The following is a 22,132-nucleotide window of genomic DNA, read 5'->3' as shown; positions in this document are numbered from 1 at the left end:
CCATAGACCAGGTGCTCAGACAAGAGAAATAAATTCTCTCGTAGTTCTGGCGATTGCAAAGTCCAGGATCAAGGTCTAACAGGGTTTACTTTCCAGTGGGAGCTCTCTTTACGGGCTTAGAGATGGATCCCTTCTCCCTGTGTCCTCACACAGCAGGGAAAGGGAAAGAGAGCACAAGTTCTCTGGTGTCTCTTCTTATAAGGGCACTAATCTCACTAGGAAAGACCATTCTCATCACCTCATCTAAACCTAATTATCTCACAAAGACTCCTTCTCCAAGCACCATCACATTGGGGGTTAGGGTTCCAACATGTGGATTGCGGGGTTGGGGGGGCACACATTTCAGATCATGGCAATAAGTCTTCACATTTGCAAATTATAAATGAAAGTTTTCTTAATATGATACAGCACATAAGAGAGGAAAAGGGCTATCTGAAAGTCTCACCTGTGATAAAGGTGTCTGTGTTTGCTTTTGTCCAGTTTCAGTATTTTCTATACAAAATAATTCTTCCTTGAATAATATTCATCTACAATGGGTAAAATCAATCTAGGTGTGAAAAGAAATCCATATTTTTAAAAAGGCTTGAGGGAAATGGGGCAGGAATCTCTTAGGGGAAAAAAATATTCTACAAAGATGTTACCAAAGGCTAGGCATATGTTTTTGTGGTCTTGTGCCCTGTGGATATTTGCCAAAGAGGAAAGTTACTCTAACCTCCCCGGGCAGGCATTTACAGAGCATCTCAATCCCTGCATCGTTTGGATGTCGACGAGACTCACCTGCCAGCGGCAGGCGCCTAAACAGGATGTCCAGAAATCCCAAGAAAATAATCAATATAGAAAAAATATGCCATCATCAGCTTCTGAATAAGAAACTGGCTCACATTCTCACACCAAGCCACAGACTAAATAGAAATTTCCCATCCTAAAAATGAAATGCATGCAGAATTCTTGGGGAGTAATATCCACTCCAACATACACCTAGTATTATCATTATTTGCAAACATACTCTGAGGTTTTGTGTGTGTGTGTGTGTGTGTGTGTGTGTGTGTGTGTGTGTGAACAAGCCTCCTTCATTAAGACATTGTTGCTGGGTGAATGGGAGTATCTCTTGAGAAGTAATGTGACTTCTGATGTCAGAATTGCATAGCATCGATACTAGAAAAACCACCTACTTAGGTCAATTACAAATTCTCATCTTGCTAAAGAATCAGGAATTTCCTAGTTTTTTGTTTTGTTTTGTTTTGTTTTTAATGTTAGCAGGAGATATCCTAAGACATTCTTAGCAGGCTGAGGTCTAAAGGTGTAGGAAAGATCTTGATGTCTGGAGAAAATTTGTACATGTGTGTCTGTGTGTATACGGAAGAATAAAATATGGCATTGTTCATTTATAAATTGACCCTACTGTCTTATTTTCTAGCAATGGCGATCTATTTATAATCTCAAATTAATTGTCTTGTGAAAAGTGGAGGGGGGAGAAATAAAAGCAGGCAAACCCAATGCCCATAAACAAAAACATCCGCAATTGTCCCCTGCAGTAACTGAACCCAGAAATGCAGGGTAAGTTTCAAGTGCTGCATCTATACAAGTCATTATAGTGTTAAATTAAAATATTTCAAAGTCAAGCATGTCTTTTTATCATTGTGCCACTTAGTAGCAATGTATGCATCTAGACTCTGGTTTCAGTTCTGCCAGTGACTGGGTGACCGGGGAAAAGTAACGTATGTCCTTCTGCTCAGTTCTTATATGCACAAGATGACAAGGAAAATGATCGAAAAGTGAAAAAAGGTTGCAGAATGTGAAGTTGGAAAAATTGGGTTGAAGTTCAAAATGACATCTCTCTCTCTCCAGGCAGAACACCTTCAGGGTAAATATGTATTGAACACTTCCCACGGCTTCAGCCCTGCGCTAAGGCTGCCATATTAGGAGAGGACTTGGGAGGAATGATGCTCACAAGCTCTGCTCCAAAATGATACACTACTCTTTCTTCTTGAGGTAAGTCTCTTCTTATACCAGCAACAGTTATCAGAGTGTCTCATACTACCCATTACTACATTTTTACTTCAGGCATTTACAACCAATGCGCTGGCCCTACTTTTCTGAGAAATAATGTTGCCATGGAATATGGTACTCTGGAAGTGTGAATTTAATTCTATATTAATACCATTATTTTCTTCCTGTGAATTAAACTACATATGCCTTTTAGGGGCACTTGGGTGGCTCTGTCGGTTAAATGACCAGCTCTTGATTTCAGTTCAGGTCATGATCTTGCGGTTTGTGGGATTGAGTCGCACGTCAGGCTCTGTGCTGACAGCACACAGCCTGCTTGGTATTATCTCTCTCTCTCTGCCCCTCCCCTGCTTGTGCTCTGTCTCTCTCTCTCAAAATAAATAAATAAACATGAAAAAAACTACATATGCCTTTTAAATAAACAATGCCAGACCTTCAAATGTAGAGTTTTATATGAGAATCATGGCAACCCAGAGATTTAAAAAAAAACAAAAAAACAAAAAAACTATAGATAATGTATCCCAGTTATATTGTTTACATAAATCTCAAAGCCAGGATATGGCAGATTCCTGTCGCTGGGCTCTTAGCCCAGCGCTCATTGTATCACCAGAGACAATAGTCTTTCACATGAATCACTGATGCTTGCCAGTTGCTGACAGTCTACTTTGTTCTGATCTCTCTTCATAAAGAGCATAGGATAGTTTAAATCTTTCAAGACTTTTCATCAAAACAAAACAAAACAAAACAAAAAGACCTAACCAACAAAACCAATCAAAACCTGAGAGGCTTAGCACGCAACCAGCAGAGTTACAAAGTTATTTACTACGTGTTTTTATGACACAATGGGAAGCGTAACTTGTATTTCAAGTAATAGAACCTGGTGGTCAAAAGTATATATTCGAAAACCATAAAGATCAGTGGCATTGCCACTTATTAGTTGTATGACCTTCTAAAGCCTCAATTTTCACAAATAAAGAATGGAAATAATAATAATAGTTACTGTTACAGGGTCTCATATGAGACCTCAATTTACATACTCAGGTCTATGGCTAAGGTAATACATGTACCATTATTATAATTTCCTGACATATATTTATCCCTTTCTATATTTTGACACTATCTACTAAAATCAACTTCCTCAAGTTAATGGTTAAAGCCACCACAATAAGCTGTCATTTGTATGTATACGGTACCATTCGATCTACTCAAAAATCTGCTAAGATAAAACTCTGAATAACCTAAAGGCTGATCGGGAGTTTCCTTCTCCTTCATTCTGAAGATGTTTTGCGATATTAAGGTAGACACATGGACAGCTTAGGAAAGACTCTCAGCCTGAAGTCTCAGATTCCTAACACAAACTGATCTATATTCAAAAATTGTTTTCTAGTGCAGGTCTGACGGCTTAGCAGTGTTGAATCAGAAAAAAAAGTTTCTCTCTGTTGCCGTGCCCTTGCCTCTCGATTAACAAGTACCATCCTCTAGTGATGTGCTTCTGGGATGCTGAGATCCTCACCGACACACAGGAGAGCTCAAGATATCAATTTAAATAAACATTCATAGAGAGGAACAAGTATATTTCTCATATACAGTTTCAGCTAGGAGATTAAGCTTAGTGCTGGAGGCAGGCTTAAAAGAATGGGCTGTATTCAACAGGCCGATTCTCATTGTACTAAATCCTAACTAATTCAGCAAGAACATCTCGATGCTTCATACATAAAGTTAAAAACAATGCAGAGAAGAATGTCTCCTCTGATCCACCGTCATTCTGAACCACCTAGACCTGTATCTCCGTCATTTTTCCCAGCACCAGGACCACCCTCCCATTAATTTGAATGGCTAAACGTTCCTAAAAATATCCAGCTCCTTTATTCTCCCTGGGGATAACCAAACCGGATGAGTCTAAGTACTTGTAACACCAAGATGCTGTAGTTTCTTTAGGGCTGTTACACAGCTATGGGGCCACAGACCCAGTAAATCTAGAGACTGCCAATGGACTGCATTGTCCAAACACCTTACAGACATGCTTTCCATTTGTAAGTTTTGCTATTGAGCATTTCCCAATGAAGGGTACCCTTTGACAGGGAGACAGGAAGCCATGAGAAGTGATTCCATTCTGTCATCACTGGCTAAGTTATTAGATTATTTTAATTATTGTCTTGCTTCCTTCATCTGAAGAAGAGCTTGGACTAAGACCTTTAGGTGCCGAACATCTTATAACTCTGTGTAGTTTATGATTAGTTATCACGTCATTTGCAATGTCTTCTTGTGCTTATTGGGGGGGGTTGTTGTTGTTTTGTTTCTTTGGTTTTGCTTCAGTGCTTTGATTCACAGCAATCGTGAGGAATACAGGGTTAGGTAGAAACTTCCTTCACGGCTCTTTTTTAAGTTTTTTATTTATTTATTTAGAGAGAGAGAGAGAGTGTGTGTGTGTGTATGTGAATGAGTGGGGGAGGGGCAGAGGGAGAGAGAGAATCCCAAGCAGCCTCCGCACTGTCAGCGCAGAGCCCGATGTGGGGCTTGAACCCACCAACAGTGAGATCATGACCTCAGCTGAGATCTAGAGTCAGGCACTTAACCGACTGAGCCACCCAGGTGCCCCTCACACGTCTTCCAACACGCAGGGTAGTTTCACAAAGGGCGCAGACTCTGCTGCTCGGAAATAATGTTTTCTAAAGTCAGAGTGAAAGCTGAATGATAACTGGCTGAGATGCAGCTGGGAAAATTCACAGAGTCCTCTCACATACTTTTTCCATTATCCTCCAGGGTGCCTCAAGTTCTATTTATTCTTCAAGCACTGAAATAACCCCAGCATATTTCAGCAACAGCTCAAGAAAGAGCATCTTTTTGACTTCACCATGTATGGTTTCAATCCAACTGTTTTCCATTTTCACATCACATGCTATTCCTGAGTTGGGTTCTCACAAACCTAACATACAGCCACATCTCCCCCAAAAGGGCAAAGGACGCTTGCTGAGAAGAGGCGCACAGAAATTCCAACCAATCCCTTGAAGCTTTTATTCTTAACCCAGCACCAAATAGCTTAAGAGCTCATCTTGCCTGTTATAAATAGGATCCAGTGCCTATCACTCCAGCTCACTGGGAAAGAATGCAAACAGTCCTAGGAATGAAATACTCAGGAAGACTATCCTGCCTAGTCAGAGCTATTTTCTTTTAAATGACAAAATTTCCCTCCAGACACAGAGAAAGCCTTACATTTTTAGCCTGTGAGTTTCTCATCCTTAGGAATGATGTGATGTTTCGTATGAGCAAAAGAGAGAGAGAGAGAGAGAGAGAGAGAGAGAGAGGGAGAGAGAGAGAGAGAGAGAGAGAGAGAGAGAGAGAGAGAGAGAGGGAGTTGCATCAGTAGTAAAAATGTGCTGAGCAAAACCCTTCTCTCTCTGGGCTGGCCTTTAAAGGAACGCTCATTATTTTGACGAAATCTGTGTGGTCACGTTGCATTCTCCAGGAACAAACATGGTTCATCTAAAGGTCTGTTCAGAAGGACATCTAGAAAGCCAATAAGAAAGGCAGCTATTAGAAGGACACACAGACAACACCAAGTTGAATCCACAGAATCATCTTTTTTTTAAATCTTGGGAACAAAGAAAATTGACTTGTTCTTTTTCTCCTATGCCAAGAAGTGGACGTAAGACATATTCCATATTGTTACTTAGGTATTTTTTCTTGGAATAGAAACGAATAAATTTTGCATATAAGAAACAAATACATGAAGACAGGTACAACTGCAAAATTTTCTTGTTTAGTTATCAGTAAACTATTACCATATTTGCAAAGGGGATTTTGAGGTATCAATCTCTGAACTTAAAAATGTTTCTCATTCGTGTTACATATTCAGGAGAAAACACATCATGAAAACTTCCGTCTCCGTCTCTTTTTTTAACATTTAAGGGAATGTTTAATGTCACAGAACATAATTAATGATATGTGGATACTTTCTTAAAAAGCAAACTAGACTGGTGTACATAATAAACTTCCAGATCAAAAAGAGTTCTATGGATCAAAAGATACCATAAATGAAAAGGGTAATAGATTGGGAGGAAATATTTCCAACACATATGAGGATAAAGGCTATAACAGCAGCAAAAACCTATAAATAGGCTACTCAGAAGAAGAAAATTTACACCTCTTGATTGTGGTAGCAAAATACAATTCTAAAGGATTACCATGTCTTTTAAACCTAGATAACTTGCCTTTGCCAAGATTACTACATCTCGAACTCAGATGCACATGACTGTCCCTCTAGTTCAATGTGGCTATAATTCTTTTCTTGACCTGAATCCCTAGGTCTGCAGTTGAGAAGTTAGATGCTATATGTTTTTCTGAATACAGTTTTAATGACTTAAATTGAAGAGTCTTAGAATAAATAAATCTGTTCAGAGCACATGATGCATAGAAATAACTGGATACACAACAATGATGTTATGTGATATTTAATGTTGACTAGTATGGTACAGAATTTTGAATTTTAGCCTGATCCATATTTAAAGGGCAAATCAGAAAAAAATAACTAATGGCTGTAAGTACTAAAGTATTTAAACAAGGAGGCCGTCGCACAGAGATGTTTCTAATGCAGCAGCAACATACAGAAGTGAACAAAATCTAAGCCAGAGTCAATGCCCTCCAATCCAAAATAAGGAAACTTAAGAACAACTAATCACAAACAGTACAGGAAGCTTTCCCAAATAAGGCAACCACTTAAGCTATAGCCAATCAAATTATTTCTTTGCTTTGGTTCAGTGTTTTTTTCTACAAAAACCTTGCCCCTAGCTCCTATGGGTGGAGCTCTTCTAACCATCTTTGGTTTGGCATTCCCCAATTTGAATTAACGCTCAAATACACTTGAAAAATTGTAATGTGCCTCAGTTTACCTTTAAACCATGTGTAAATAATAAAGTTTTTCCTGAAATCAGAAATAGGAAAGTGACTGAAACAATTGTCCTAGGAGTTTTGTTTTTGTTTTTTTTTTTTAACTTTTGTTCTAGGAAATATAAACCTACCCCAAATCAAGGAAACAGAAGTGTAGTAATTGTAGTGTTGAACTCCTTAGACACTCCAAAACAGTTTGTTACTTTTTTTTTTGCTAGCTCAAAGTCCATGCCAATCAAAGCCCAATGACTTGCATACACAAAGGCTTTATTTCAGGCATTTGAAACTTTCACACAAAGTTCACAGTGCCTAAATAAAGCTGTTTTTAATTGAATTTTCTACATTGCTTTTGCTTCAAAAAAAATCCTTCTTTTACTCCTTTCAACATGAGAGTATCCACATTAATTCTTTTTCTTCTGAAAGTTTAGCAGATATCCAAAGGAGCTATTAAAATGCTTATGTAGGGGCACCTGGGTGGCTTAGTAAGTTAAGCGCCCGGCTTCCGCTCAGGTCATGATCTCTTGGTTTGTGGGTTTGAGCCTTGCGTCGGGGCTCTGTGCTGACAGCTCAGAGCCTGGTGCCTGCTTTGGATTCTGGGTCTCCCTCTCTCTCTGCCCCTACCCCGCTCTCACTAGGTCTCTCTCTCTCTCTCTCTCTCAAAAATAAACATTAAAAAAATAAGCAAATAAAATGCTTATGTAAATGGACTCTGCCCCCTGTAAGAAGCATATGCACATAATTGACTATATTTTCTAATTTAAATGTAGTCTTCAAAGAGTTTTTATGGGGGGTACTCATTTCAGTTTCTCTGCATTTGTGGTATTTCCCACGACCCTATCAATCTAGCCCTAAGAGCCCACCTTCCTCCTGGCCAATTAATCACTCATCAAAGCTGTGTTATCTGACACCAAAATCCATAGATAAAATGGAAATTTGATCAATTGCACAGAGCATAATCAGTCATGGTATTCATGATGTTAACTCATGTACTTATAAAGTCTTAAGTCTGAAGAGCAGAACTTTAAAAAAAAATCTTGACCTACTTGTTTTTATAAAGTGCCAAAAATGGGGTGCCTGAGTGGCTCAGTCCGTTAAGCAACCGACTTTGGCTCAGGTCATGATCTCCTAGTCTGTGAGTTCAAGCCCCACATCAGGCTCTGTGCTGACAGCTCAGAGCCTGGAGCCTGCTTTGAATTCTGTGTCTCCCTCTCTCTCTGCCCCTCTGCCACTCACACTCTGTTTCTCTGTCTCCCTCTCTCTCTAAGTAAATATTTAAAAAAAATTTTTAAAGGTGCCAAGGCATTTCAAAGAGCAGAAGAGTAGAAAATACAAAATGTGAAGGCAGGGTTTTGCAGTGGCCCAGAACCAGACTTGAAGCTCAGTCTCCCTCTATAATTTCCTCATACTAAGTAAAATAGAAAGAGTGAAATCTTCATTTACTTCATTTCCCCTTGTCAAAATAGGCAGAGCTCATTTAAGATCTAGACAGTTACTCTTCTAAGCTTTAAATCAAGAAATGAAGTCTTTCCATCATAGCTACCGATAATGTCACACCTTGCACTGTGACAAGTACAATGAGACATATTAGAAGGTTTGCTGTACAAAGGTATGTGGAGAACTGAAAAATATACTGTCCTTTCTAATTAGTATTACAGTAGTCCAGATGTTAAACAGATGGACCTCACTGTATACTACCAAGTTAAAAAACAAGTGGTTAAATTTTTTTTCTCACAAATATAGACATTTCAAATCAGTGTTACTGCAAACACAGGCATGAGCCAGTAGAAAGTGAACAAAAATTAGAAAATTGTCTTATATTAAAATTAGAGCAATTCCCAAAGACTCCATTTACTTTGTACTTAGAAATGGTAAGCTTTGATCTTAGCTTCAGTGAAAAACCACCATTCCAGGTACTATTTCCCTTTTCTTTACACTTTGAACTTTTTAAAACCAATGTCAGCAATTTCATATCCTCTCCTGCACCTGGAAAAGTGCTGTTTCAGACTTATAGGTTACCCTTCAATTCCCTATTCATTTCACTTCCTAGCTTTAAGTGAAAAGTGGGGGGAAATATTCTCTCTAGTAAGACTATCTTTAGTATATTCTTTGTTTATTCTTATCATTATGGCCATATAGTTTCCTGGATTTAAGTCACTCCCAGATGTTAAAATTGTCAGGATCTTTAAACTACAGACTGTGCCCTTTGCATGATAAGAGAACCATACAAGAAGTGTTTCCAAAAGAAGCATTGACATCTGGTGGGCAGAATGTTGTATAAGTTTCCAAATAGGAAGGCAAACTTTCCTTTCAGACAGGTTTGAATATCATCTGATTAAGACATAGCACTGAGATGTGACAGATTATAAAAATGATTTTGACAAGTGATTTTAATTTTTAAAGATCAAATAGGAAATGGATATGAAAAGTATCAATAAAGGGGTCAGTGAAACATAAAAAAAACCCTCCTCTTGCCAATAAACAACACTGCCAAGTATATATTTTTTTTAATTTCAGCTTTACTGAGGTATAACTGACAAAATAGTAAGATATTTAAAGTGTACATCATGCTGATTTAACGTACGTACGTTGTGAAATGATACCCCCACCTAGTTAACTAATACATCCATCACCTCACATTTCCATTTTCCTTTTCTTTTTCCTTGTCTTTTCTTTTTTGTTCTTTTCTCCTTTTTCTCTTGTTTCTTTTCCTTTCCTTTCTTTCCTTTTTTGTTCTCTTTTCTTTTGGTGAAAACATTCAAGTTTCACTCTCAGCACATTTCAATTATACAATATAGTATTATCAACTACGGTCACCATGTTGTACATTAGATACTCAAACCTTATTTATCTTGTAGCTGAAATCTTGCTTGCACCCTTCTACCAACCTTTCCATGTTCCGCTCCCCCCATCCCTGACAACAACTTTTCTACCAGTTTTATGAATTTGACTAAAAAAAATTCCACTTATTTATATGTGATACCATCCAGTATTTGTCTTTCTCTGTCTGGCTTATTTCACTTAGCATATAAGGCCTTCAAGTTCCATCCGTGCTAGGACAAATAGCAGGATTTCCTACTTTCTGTCTTATGGCTGAACATTACATTGTATACACATGTCATGGCTGCTTTATCCATTCACCCAGCTACTGACAGGTTGTTTCCATATCCTGGCTATTGTGAATAATGTTGCAATAAACATGGAAGTGCAGAGATCTCTTAAATAACCTATTTTCATTTCCTTTAGATATGTTGCCAAAAGTGGGTTGGCTGGGTTTTTAATTTTTTGAGGAAAACGTCATACTGTTCTCCATAGTGGTTGCACCAATTTACAATGCCATCAAAAATACACAAGGCTTCCCTTTTCTCCACATGCTCACAACTCACCTGTTGTCTTTTTGATGATGGCCCTTCTCACTGGTATAACTAATATCTCGTTGTGGTTTTGATTTGCATTTCACTTGTGATTAGTGATGCTGAGCACCTCTTTTTGTACATGTTAACCATTTGTATGTCTTCTGTGGAAAAATGTCTTCAGATTCTCTGCCCATTTTTAATCAGATTTGTTTGCTATTGAGTTGTATGAGTTCTTTCTATATTTTAAATATTAACTCTTCATCAGATATGTGATTTCCAAATACTTTCTCCTGTTCCATAGGTTGTCTTTCCATTTTGTTGACGGTTTCCTTTGCTGTGAGACTTTTTCCTTTGATGAAGTCTCACTTGTTAATTTTTGTGCTTTTGTCACCTTGGCTCTGAGCACGCTTTTTGTATGTTTAATATTTTATTTGGTATTATGGGAGACTTAGAGGCACTGACAGAATCGTTGCGTTCAAAGAGTTTACATCTGGGGAGAAAACTGACAGAGCAAACAGAAATAAAGTCAGGTTGTAACTGTGGCACTAGCCATATGTGTACTAAGAACTCAGAAAAAGAGCACAAAAAACCATTTGGTAAGAGTTGTCAGGGAAGGATTCATGGTGGAGGAAGATGGGTAAAAACTGATGGAGTAGGACTGAGGAAGGATTGGGAAAGGGTTGATGAGAGGGTAAGGGCTGGATGAATAAAGGCGATAAAGAGTCCAAGGTGTTGGGGTAACGGGAGATTACGGAGGATACTGGTTTGCACAGAGAAATGCTGCATGTGGAAAGTGGAAGGATATCAGATTGGAAGGGAAGAGTTGAGCTAGATATAGTCCAGAGAGGACTAAAACCTGTGATAAGTAATGAAGGGCTACTGTGCTTTCTTTAATACAACTTCAGCCATAAATAAGAAAAGCCAGTTTGAAACTTTTTGTGGAACTCCTAAAAATGTTCCACAAATTGGAGCCTGCCTGGAAAATAGTCTAAAATCAGTACTTACTTAAAACCTGAGTTCTAAATTTTTGTTAATAAATGAAACGAATTTTGCCTAAGCCAATATCTTATTCCAATAGCATCAATTATGCTACCTAATACCATTGGATATTTTGTGGTTGAAGCATTATTCTACACATACATAGCCTCTACAGAGGCTAAAGTTATACACAGACTCAAAAAAATTATTTATTCACTCCCTCATCCATGAATTCCTTCATTCCACATTTCCATTACTCTGTCAAGTGCTGTACTAGGCAGTTGGGATGCAAAGAGAGAAGAAAAACAGTCCAGTGGGACCGAGTCAAGTGGGAAAGATAAACATATAAACAGAGGAAACAAAAAAAAAACTGTGTGAAAGAAGAAAATTCCACTGCAACACCTCTTTTAATAAGGAAGGTATTTAATTTTTAGCAACTTCTTATCAGAGATCAAAGTAATACGAAAGATAGAGGCATTTCCGGGTATCCAAAGAGCAGGGTTTCTATAAAAGCTACTACTCAGTGCTTGTTACCAAAATGTCACAACATCAGAATGAACAGGAGGCCAGAGGTGTTTAATCTTGAAGCCTCTGTATAGGCAGTGATGGTGGGCACAGCACCTAGAAGGAACACATGTGCCGTAGCCAACTGTTCCAGTCTTGGCAGACAATGGTAACAATGAGATAGGTGCTCTTCTGCTCTCCAGAAACTCCTGGAAAATGCTTAGCGCTGCAACTGATAGGTCACTGTTAGTTTCACCGAAGGATGATAGTTTTAAATAAGCAAAGAAGCTGTGTGGTGGTCTTCCTTTAGGCCATGTATACCCTTGGTCAGTCTCATTCCATAAAGCAGCTTAGGAAGGTATAGAGTTAGATCAAGGGTCTACCACTCTCAAGTTATCTTACCACATGGTTACTGGGGCTGGCATTTTAATGGACTCAAATCCTTCTATTAGAGATAAAGCCAAAGGTTTGAATGAAGATGCCTAGTGGAGATAATGCACATTACTGGAATTTATTCACACCCATGTAAAGTGGAATCCATCAACCACATTATAAAGGCTGGTATCACATTCTGTTCGGTTTACACAAGAGGGGAAGGTTAGAAAGCAGTTGGAGAGAAAGTGCTGAGAGAAGTCAAGAATGTGGAAGTTGAGGCCTGTGGAAATGGAACATGAATTTCATCAACTTCATAGTCTGCTTTGAGATTCACCGTGTACCTCTGAATGTGTGTTAAGTCTATGCCGTTCATGTACACTGGGTACTGTGTGCAGCTCATCCCACCAGTTAAGGATCACATCACGTTGCAGAAGTCAGCCCTGCTATCCATAATTAAAAAGATTTCCTTTGTTTTTTTTTTAAACAAAAGAGTGTGTTAACTCAAGATTATTTATGCACAAAGAATAATGTTTAAAGGTAGGTAGGGCCTCCAAAGAGGACAACTTGGGTTCAAATCCCGGATCCTTTTCTTCCAAGGCTGTATGACCTGGAGAATGTAACCTGACCACTCTGTGTCCAAGTTCTCATCTGTAGAAACAAATCAAACTAGTATCTAACTCAGAGGATTGCTATCATGGTTAAAAGAGAGAATACAGAGGGGCTCTTAATGTAAATAAAGCTCTCAATTCATATCTCTTATAGTTATTTTCCATAGAACATTGAAAATGTCATCCAAGGTAAGGGAATTGACTTACTTGATGCAAAATTAGGCATGTTCCAGTAAAAAAGGAAGACTGGCTAACTTAGTAAGATAACTAGACATTTACATTGTACTCTGCAAGCTATTCTAGAATATTTTGCACTTTTACAAGAGCTATAAAATATGATATCAGTATCTAACCCTGGAAATATCTGAACAACATGCTAGAATCACAGGATCTTTCCTGAAGACTTCCAAATTGAGCCGCTCAAACATTTATGTCAAAGCAGTACAGGAGATCGATGGTAGGCTGAGGTAAAGTCCAAAGTCTACTTGTAGCAAGTAAAAATTTCTTTTATGTCTCCTTTACACTTTGTGTTACACACCAATATATATCTGCTTAAGTACAGAAAGTTTTCACACACACACACACACAAAAACAAAACAAAAAACAGATGCCCTAGGAAGATTTACTTTGTTCATCCCGGGGTATCAATTGCCAGTGACCTGGCATGGGTTCCCACAGGTTCAGTTATTCCAATTTGATAAGCATGACAACAGGAAATATAAACAGAAGTCCAATTAGCATACTGTCACTGAAAAAGATTACACAAATTATTTAACACAGAGTTATGAACTAGGAGGCACAGTGCGGATAAATCTTGAATATTCTGGTTCTCTGATAATTTTCATGTGTATCAACAATTTGAAAAGAATTAAAATGTGATTAAGTGTACTTTTAATTCGGAGAATTTTATTTGTTAATTTATTCAGAAGGTATATCTGATTCTCAACATAACTGAAAGTTATCATATAGGTCTTCAATTAATGCCTCAGGCTGCCCAAATCACTCTCATCAAAGTTTTCAGGTTTTTGTATAAAGAACATTTTACAGTATGTAGTTTTAAAATACATGGTCATTTGTTTTTTCTTTCTTTTTTTTTTTTTAGTGGATCAGGTTAGGCCATGGAAAAGACAGGGAAATATGGGAAATACCTAAAAGATATAAGCAAATCTAGTTAAGTTTTGACATTCTTTACAAAGTAAGAAGAAAAAGCAGCGAGTAGGCATTAATAGCATAAAACTGCCTTGCTGTGCTCAGACAGGAAACAAAGCTAATTAACAAAGTACTGATCAAAAAAAAAAAAAAAAAAAAAAAAGGACTGATTATAACAATCTATATATTTATCCAGAAGTTCATGCTCATATTTCTCAATAAGAAGCGTTAAAAATATCTGCTCTTAGTGTTAAGTTTCTGACTTCAGCTCAGGTCATGATCTCATGGTACGTGAGCCCCACATTGGGCTTTCTGCTGTCAGCGCAGAGCCCCCTTCAGATCCTCTGTCCCCCTCTCTTTCTGTCCTCTGCTCATGCTCACTTTCTCTCTCTCTCTCTCAAGAATAAACATTTTTTAAAAATTAAAAAAAAAATCTGATCTGATTAGCTGGACCTTTTCCAATTCCTTGTGGAATTATGCAGGGTATATGATGTCTCTTTGGGCACATAAAATGTTTTGGATCATTTCCATCAGTCATTTCAAAATACAAAAATGGACTAGTTTCATGGCAGAGAAGTTAATTCATGGGTATCATTTTGGCAGTGGCACAAAGGTAAAAAATAATCTCTCTCTACAGAAACCAAATGCAACAAGGAAATTCTAATTGAATCACATGTCTTACATTACATGGATATGAGCCACATTGTTTTGGTCACATTTATTTTCCATCACCTTTATCAAAATAAGGTATCGCATTACAGTTAAATTCCAAAGGTGCTTATTCCCCACAAATCAAAACTAAATAAAATTAATTTATCAAAATAACTATATGGATTTCTGGATATACATGTTGATTTCAACACACAGGTTTATCATTGCTTCAACCCAAAGCCTCCCTAAACTATCATTAAGGGATATAAACAAACATAAAGCAATGAAGATAAAAATAAGAGAAGATTAAAATAGATGAGAGATGGCGTAGAACTGAACCCTGCTTGCAAGTGCTCAGATCAAAAATAGCATTATCCATGATTCCACAGTTTTGCTAATACTTATATCCTACCCATCGGGAAATCCTGTTAGATCTACCATCAAAATAGATCGAGAATTTTGACATTTTTCACCATTTCCACCGCTCCACACTAGTCAAGGCTACCATCATCTCTTGCCTAGGTTACTGCAGTAATTTCTTCTTCCTTAGCCTCCCCTGAGCCACGGCTACGCATTCTCCGCATAGAAGCCAGAAAGAAGCCAGATTGCTTCTTTCAACAACATCACTCGTGTTTAAACACTCCACTGTCTTCCTTCCTGACTGAGAGGAGAAGCCTTGTTTTCACAATGGCCCACAATGCCTTACCTGGTCTGGACTCCCGTTCCTGTCCTGCTCCTGACCTTATCTTGCTAACCCACTTGGACCATAATGGCCTCCTGCCTCAAACATACTAGCTACACTCCTGCCTCGGGCTTCATGTGCTGCCCCTTCTGCCTGGGGTACACTTCTCCCTAAAATTACTGTAGCTTCACTCTCTCCTTGATATTTTTTCCGACGCACCTTAAGTGCAATCTCAATCTTTATATATCTGACATCCATTAGCCCACTTCATTTCTTTTCCATAGCACGTATCACTAACATGCTACATAATTTACGCATGTACAATATCTGTCTTACCGGCAGAATGTAACCTCCTGAGAGCAGGGATTTTTGAACATTTTTAATCTCTCATGTATCACCTACACCTACAATACCTAAACCAATTGGTACTCACAATAAGAATGCCAGGTAAAAGGCAGGATGACCAACTAACCTCAGATAAACAGCAGATAATGTCTGAGTACAGAGAGATCCCATCTGCTGTTTGTGTAGAATTCAAATCTAACTGGGTATCCTGGGATTTTATTCGCCAAATCTGGTCATCCTAACTGCAAGACAGTTGTCAAATGAATGAATAAGAATTTTGGAGGCTGAAAAGCTGAGGGGATAATGGTAGATAACTTAGCAACTTACAGAAAATTAAGTGCTAAACATCAACAGGGCTGGAGGAAAAGAGGACAGGAATGAGGAAGCCACGAAAGAGAGATAACCTGTGGCACACGCAATCCTGGAAACTATAAGGAATTAAAGGCATTAAGTGCTCCCAAAGTGGGGGGTATAAAAATGCATGGGAGTGGACAGTGGGGGAACTCAAAACAGGAGGAGTAGATTGAAGTCTTTAAAAGAAACAGGCACTTATTAATTTATCTTATGTTTATTTAATTTTGAGAGAGTGAGCAGGAGAGGGGCAGAGAGAGAGGGGAACAAAGGATTCAGAGCCGGCTCTGCACTGACAGCAGTGAGTTCGATCCAGGGCACAAACCCATGAATCCTGAGATCATGACCTGAGCAGAATTTGGGCACTCAACTGACTGAGCCACCCAGGTGCCCTGAAAAGAAACAGACATTGAAAACTATCCACATCCTGGGGCGCCTGGGTGGCTCAGTGGGTTAAGCTTCTGACTTCGGCTCAGGTCATGATCTCACGGTTCCCGAGTCTGGCTCTGTGCTGACAGCTCAGAGCCTGGAGCCTCCTTCAGATCTGTGTCTCCCTCTCTCTCTGCCCCTCCCTCACTCGCTCGCTCTCTCGAAAAGAAATAAATAAACATTAAAAAAAATGTATAAAACTACCCACATCCTGACCAGATAGATGACTGCCTGTTTTACTCAAGCAAAGAACTAAAGTTTTACCTTCTCTCTCTCTCAAAAATAAATAAACATAAAAAAAAGGGAAATGTATAAAACTACCCACATCCTGACCAGATAGATGACTGCCTGTTTTACTCAAGCAGAGAACTAAACTTTTACCTTATATAGAAAATGAATCATAAAAATACAATAGAAAAAACAATTGCACAGCAATTTTGATAAAATGTAACAGAAATTCATTATAAAAGCTATTAGCAAACAGCAATAGACAGGGATTTCCCTAGCCTGATAATAGATCTCCACAAAAACCTTCAGTAAACGTAATACTTACTGGTGGACAATGGAAAGCTTACCTCAGAGTTTAGAGATAGAACAAGTGTGTTCGATAAAACCACATCTATTCACTATCCAGTTAAAAAATGAAAGAAAAAAGAATGAAACATATAAGAATCAGAATACATGATTGTGAATGTAAAAAAATCTAAATTTTTATTGATAAGGCATTGACAGAATTAGTAAGTGAATCTAACAAGGTTTCTGGGTATAAAAATCATTTGTATTTGCATATGCTAGCAAAAACAGTTGGAAAATGCAGTTTTAAAAAAAATGATAACACAAGACCATAAAGTATTGAATATGTAGGAATAAATTTAACAAAAGATGTGTAAGACTTCTGTGTAAGACTATAAAATATTACTGAAATTTAAAAGATTTTAATAAATATTCATGAATTAGTTGAATCAATACTGTAAAACTTTGAATATCCTTAAATTAATTTACAAATTTGATAACATCCAACTAAAATCTTAATAGGTATTTCAACAGAAACTGAAAATCTGGTGCTAAAATTTGTATGAATACAGCAAGGGTCAAGCACAGTTAAACAATTCTTGAAGAAAAATAAAGTTGGGGAACTCACACTACCAGATTTCAAGATTTACTGTGAGGTTATGGTAAATAAGAGGGTGGTATTTGCACATGAGCAAACAGACCAGTGGAAAAGAAGACAGAATCTAGAAACAGTCAGTCAAATATATGGTCTCTCAATTTATGACAACCAAAAACCAATTCCATGCGAATTGTGATGTGTAAATATGAAAGGCAAAGCCATAAAGATTTAAGCAGGTAAAGATTATCCTCAAGAATTAAGGAGGAACAGACTTCTTAAACAGCGCCAAAGAACACATTCACCAGAAAGGAAAACTGAAAAACTGGATTTCATTAAAATTAAGCAATTTTACTCATCTAAACAACAGTAAGACAGTGAAGTCACAGAGTGGGAGAAGATACTTGCTATATATATATATATATATATATATATATATATATATATATATATTATGAAGACCTCATGCGCAGAACAGAACTAAGAAAGTAAAAAAAAAAAAAGCGAATGGCTGTCTAATAAGCATTAGGTAAGGTATTCACAACAATTAATCTACAGAGAGATGTCAGTTAAAGTGGTGAGTTTCCTCTCCCTCATCAGAATGGCTAATATTTAAACAAACAAACACGCCCAGTGGTACCAAGTGTCAGGGAGGACGCAGAATTACTGCGGCTTTCCCACGCTGCTCACTGAACATAACCACGAGCAACCACTTTGGAAAAGTGCTAAAGAACATATGTACACCCGAGCAATTCCACTCATAGCTATATACCAAATGGAAATGAATGTATATGTTCACTAAGAGACTTCTATAAGAATGCTCACAGCAGCATTATTTGTGATGACCCCAAATTTTCAACAACTCAATTGTCCATCAATAAATAGACTGGATAAGTTGTAGTACAGTCATAAAATTAAAAAAAATTTTTTTTTTAAAGCTACTGGGGCACCTGGGTGGCTCAGTCGGTCAAGCATCCGACTTGGGCTCAGGTCATGATCTCCCGGTCACTGAGTTCAAGCCCCACATCGGGCTCTGTGCTGACAGCTTGGAGCCTGGAGCCTGCTTCAGATTCTGGGTCTCCTCTCTGCCCCTCTCTTGCTCACACTCTGTCTCTCTCTCTCTCTCAAAAATAAATAAATGTTAAAAAAAATTTTTAATGCTACACATGAAAATATGTGTAAGGTTCACAAATATGATGTCATGCAAATAAATTCATAGACAAAAGAATATATACTATATGATTCCATTTACCTAAAATTCAAAAACAGACAAAGCTAATTTATAAAAATAAAAAGATAGAGGCTATTATAGTTAAGTGGCTGATGCCTTTACAAAGGGTCAGAAGGTTCCTGGGGCTCTGGTAATAGTCTTTGTCTTGATTTAGATGATAGTTACATGAACATGTTTAGTTTGTAACAACTCCTCACACTGTATTACTTATAACTTGTGCTTGTAATTTTTCTGTATGGGTATTACACTTAAGTAAACATTTTCCAAATGAAAAAGCACTGCTGAACAAGAAAGAAAGAAAAAACACCAGGGTCCAACCAAGAAGAGGAAGCAGTCAATGGAAGGATAAATGAAGGTTGAAATGAAATAGTGCCCTGAGGGCATTTGCTCATCCCAGGAACTTAGAGTGCAGTGACTTTTTACTTTTAGATACTTGCAAGATGGTGAGTTAAAATGTAACAGCTCAGAGCCTGGAGCCTGTTTCAGATTCTGTATCTCCCTCTCTCTCTGCCCCCTCCCCTGCTTGTGCTCTGTTTCTCAAAAATGAATAAATGTTAAAAAAAAATTAAGATTCTGGCCATAAGGATGGACCTTTCCAGACCGGGGGCAGGAGAGAGTGCCTAGAAAATATTTATCTCCTGATGAGAAGTGTCAAGAAAACTTCTTTATCTTTGTGTGGGCTTGAGGGGAAAATATTCAAAACTACAGTTGTTGGTTTTTCATATTCATTTAGTTTTGAGAGAGAGACAGAGAAAGAGCACACAAGCAGGGGATGAGTAGATAGAGAGGGAGACAGAGGATCCAAGGTGGGCTCTGTGCTGAGAGCCTGATGCAGGGCTTGAACCCAGGAACCATGAGATCATGATCTGAACCAAAACCAAGAAATGGACACTTAACTGACTGAGTCACTCAGGCACCCCCAAAACTACAGGCTTATCGGGTTCAAACTGGTTACCTGTGGGATCTGAGGAAACTCAAAATAATTAAAGCATTACTAGGTAAATCATGTCCCAGGATGCTTGGCTAAAGGAAACAATATCCTACCTGAAGGAATACACACAGTTCAGGTGTCACAAAATTATGCAGATAACCTTCTACAGAAGAACGAGTATGACCCCTGGGCTTCGCATGGGGCTGGTGTCCTCCTGTGCTGTGTGTACAAATGAACCTGTGGGGGGGGGGGGGGGTAGGGGGAAGGGAAAAAAAAGAAAATTTGTCTAAAACATATAGGTAAATTACACATATTGATATATAAATCTTCAGTTAATGTAGGGGGCAACAGTTGTATGCTATGTTTTTAATAATATGTGTAAAAATGGTTTCTTTTTAGAGCTAAAGGATGAAAACAATGAGTCCAATTCATAGGTGACTGATACATCTCACGGCTAAAAAACTCTAAGAGTACCTATCCTGTTTACTAGGTATATGGAACTGGGAAAACCTCGATATGTTAGAGGCTGGGAAGACCAATATCTGGCCAAATGAAAAGGCAAGTTTATTAGGATGGTGATTATCCAATAAAAGGTAAAACCATATATTCTTTGTTCTCATACACATCTTTATAGAATATACTCCTTATAAGGACTTTTAAACTTAATAAGCAATCGTGAATGGATTTCTGTTATCCCTAAGCAACACAGAAAGCCACTCTACCCAGGTTTTCCCCCCTTTCTATGCAAATAGGCTTGCAAACATCTGAGCTAACAGAAAATGACCAAAAAAAAAAAAAAAAAAAAGTACCAGCCAAGTTGCTTGGATGCTAGGAGTAAACATACATAAACTGTTCTCTGTTCAGCATGAATGATCATAAATACACACAGTGCAATACAGAAAACTAAAAGTGTGCATTATAAAGATAGCAAGACTCTTGAAAAGTCCAAACAGCTGTAAAAGTACATTTAGCCACTGGGTCAAGGCTATTTTATACCATGAGATCTTTCTTATTTTTGTTCCACTGCTAATAATTCAAGACTGCTTGCCTTACACCAATAATTTGCATTATCTTAGTATCAAACTATGTTACTATTATTTAACTATGTTGAAAGTAACATTATTCTAATTTTTTAATGTTTATTTTTGAAAGACAGAAAGAGCACAAGCAGGAGAGAGGCAGAGAGAGAGAGAGAGAGAGAGAGACAGAGACAGAGAGACAGAGACAGAGACAGAATCTGAAGCAGGCTCCAGGCTCTGAGCCATCAGCACAGAGCCCAACACGGGGCTTGAATTTACAAGCTGTGAGATCCGAATCGGATGCTCAACCGAGGCTCCCTAAAAGTAACATCATTCTAAATAAAACAATGACTAGTTTTTATTTTCCAGGTTTGAAAATATTTTAGGTGTAAAGTTTTCAACTCAAGAATATTATAGGCTTCTACTTAAACTCAAAATAATTCCTGAACACTTTAATATCCTTTTGTTCTCGATTTTTAAGTCTTTACTTTTTTTTTAGTGTTTTTATTTATTTTTGAGACAGAGAGTGAGACAGCACACCTGGGAGAGGGGCAGAGACAGAGGAGGACAGAGGATCCAAAGCAGGATCTGAGCTGACAGCAGAGATCCTGATGTGGGGCTCAAACTCATGAAGGAAAGATCATGACCTAAGCCGAAGTCAGACACGGAACCAACGGAGCCATTCAGGCACCCCATCAATTTTTAAAAGTCTTTTCAATGTTTTTTTAACTCTATGCAAAAGGATTTGTACAGAAGGAAAAAAGTTGGTATTTAAAGCAAAAGTAGAAAGCTAATTTCCCTTGAAATCCTAATTCTTAAAAAATAAAGCTGAAAGTTTATCAAAAAATTAGTTTTGAGAACTGTCAAACCCAGATCACTCTCAAAATAATTTGAATAGTGTGCATTCAAACTCCCTCTGCTTTGATTCAGTACTAGATTAAGATTGTATCTAGAAATCAGGTGGTGTTTCTTACCCGTTGTTTTACAAATAAATGTTAATTTCATAATAGTAAGACTGGGTAAATAATGGGTAATTCTGTTCCTAGGAATTACTTCAGCAGGACCTGGAAGAGGACACACACTTTCATATGGACAAATTAGAGAGAGAGAAGAAGAGAGAGAGGCACATGGATGTAGCATACACTGAAAATTCTGTGTACGTATCTTCTATTTGCTGATCGGGCCAGCTCTCCAACCTCTCTCAGCAACACACAACCTTGCACAACCTCAGAAATCACCGTTCACCCCTGCAGCAGATCCTTGGTAGATTTCATGGAATCTTGCCTTACACAAGCCTGGTTAACCCCCAGCAGAGATCCCAGGTGAATCCTCACACAGAATTTTGGTGCCCACCCTCTGTGCAGCTTCCTCTTCTCTGAATACCACTGGCTTGCAAATTCCAGATGCTTCAGGCAGCCACAAATTCCAATCTTAGACCCCAAAACTCAGCATGACTGTAAATCTGCTTGGGCTCCCCACCCTGTGCCATGGCAAGAAGCAGTCCCAGGCAAAAACAAACAAACA

The 22,132-nt window shown here is 38.1% G+C and overlaps 1 long non-coding RNA gene across 1 annotated transcript; it reads left to right on the top strand.

The window, feature by feature from the left end:
* Positions 1-1,635: 1,635 nt before the first annotated feature.
* On the top strand, positions 1,636-22,039 carry LOC131514852 (uncharacterized). Its single transcript, XR_009263301.1, has 3 exons — positions 1,636-1,992; positions 20,080-20,182; positions 21,655-22,039. It is a non-coding gene; the product is annotated as an uncharacterized LOC131514852 (long non-coding RNA).
* Positions 22,040-22,132: the final 93 nt, after the last annotated feature.

Source organism: Neofelis nebulosa, chromosome 6 (assembly GCF_028018385.1).
Source record: "Neofelis nebulosa isolate mNeoNeb1 chromosome 6, mNeoNeb1.pri, whole genome shotgun sequence".
NCBI classification, from domain to species: Eukaryota; Metazoa; Chordata; class Mammalia; order Carnivora; family Felidae; genus Neofelis; species Neofelis nebulosa.
This window is presented reverse-complemented; position numbering and strand designations above follow the sequence as displayed.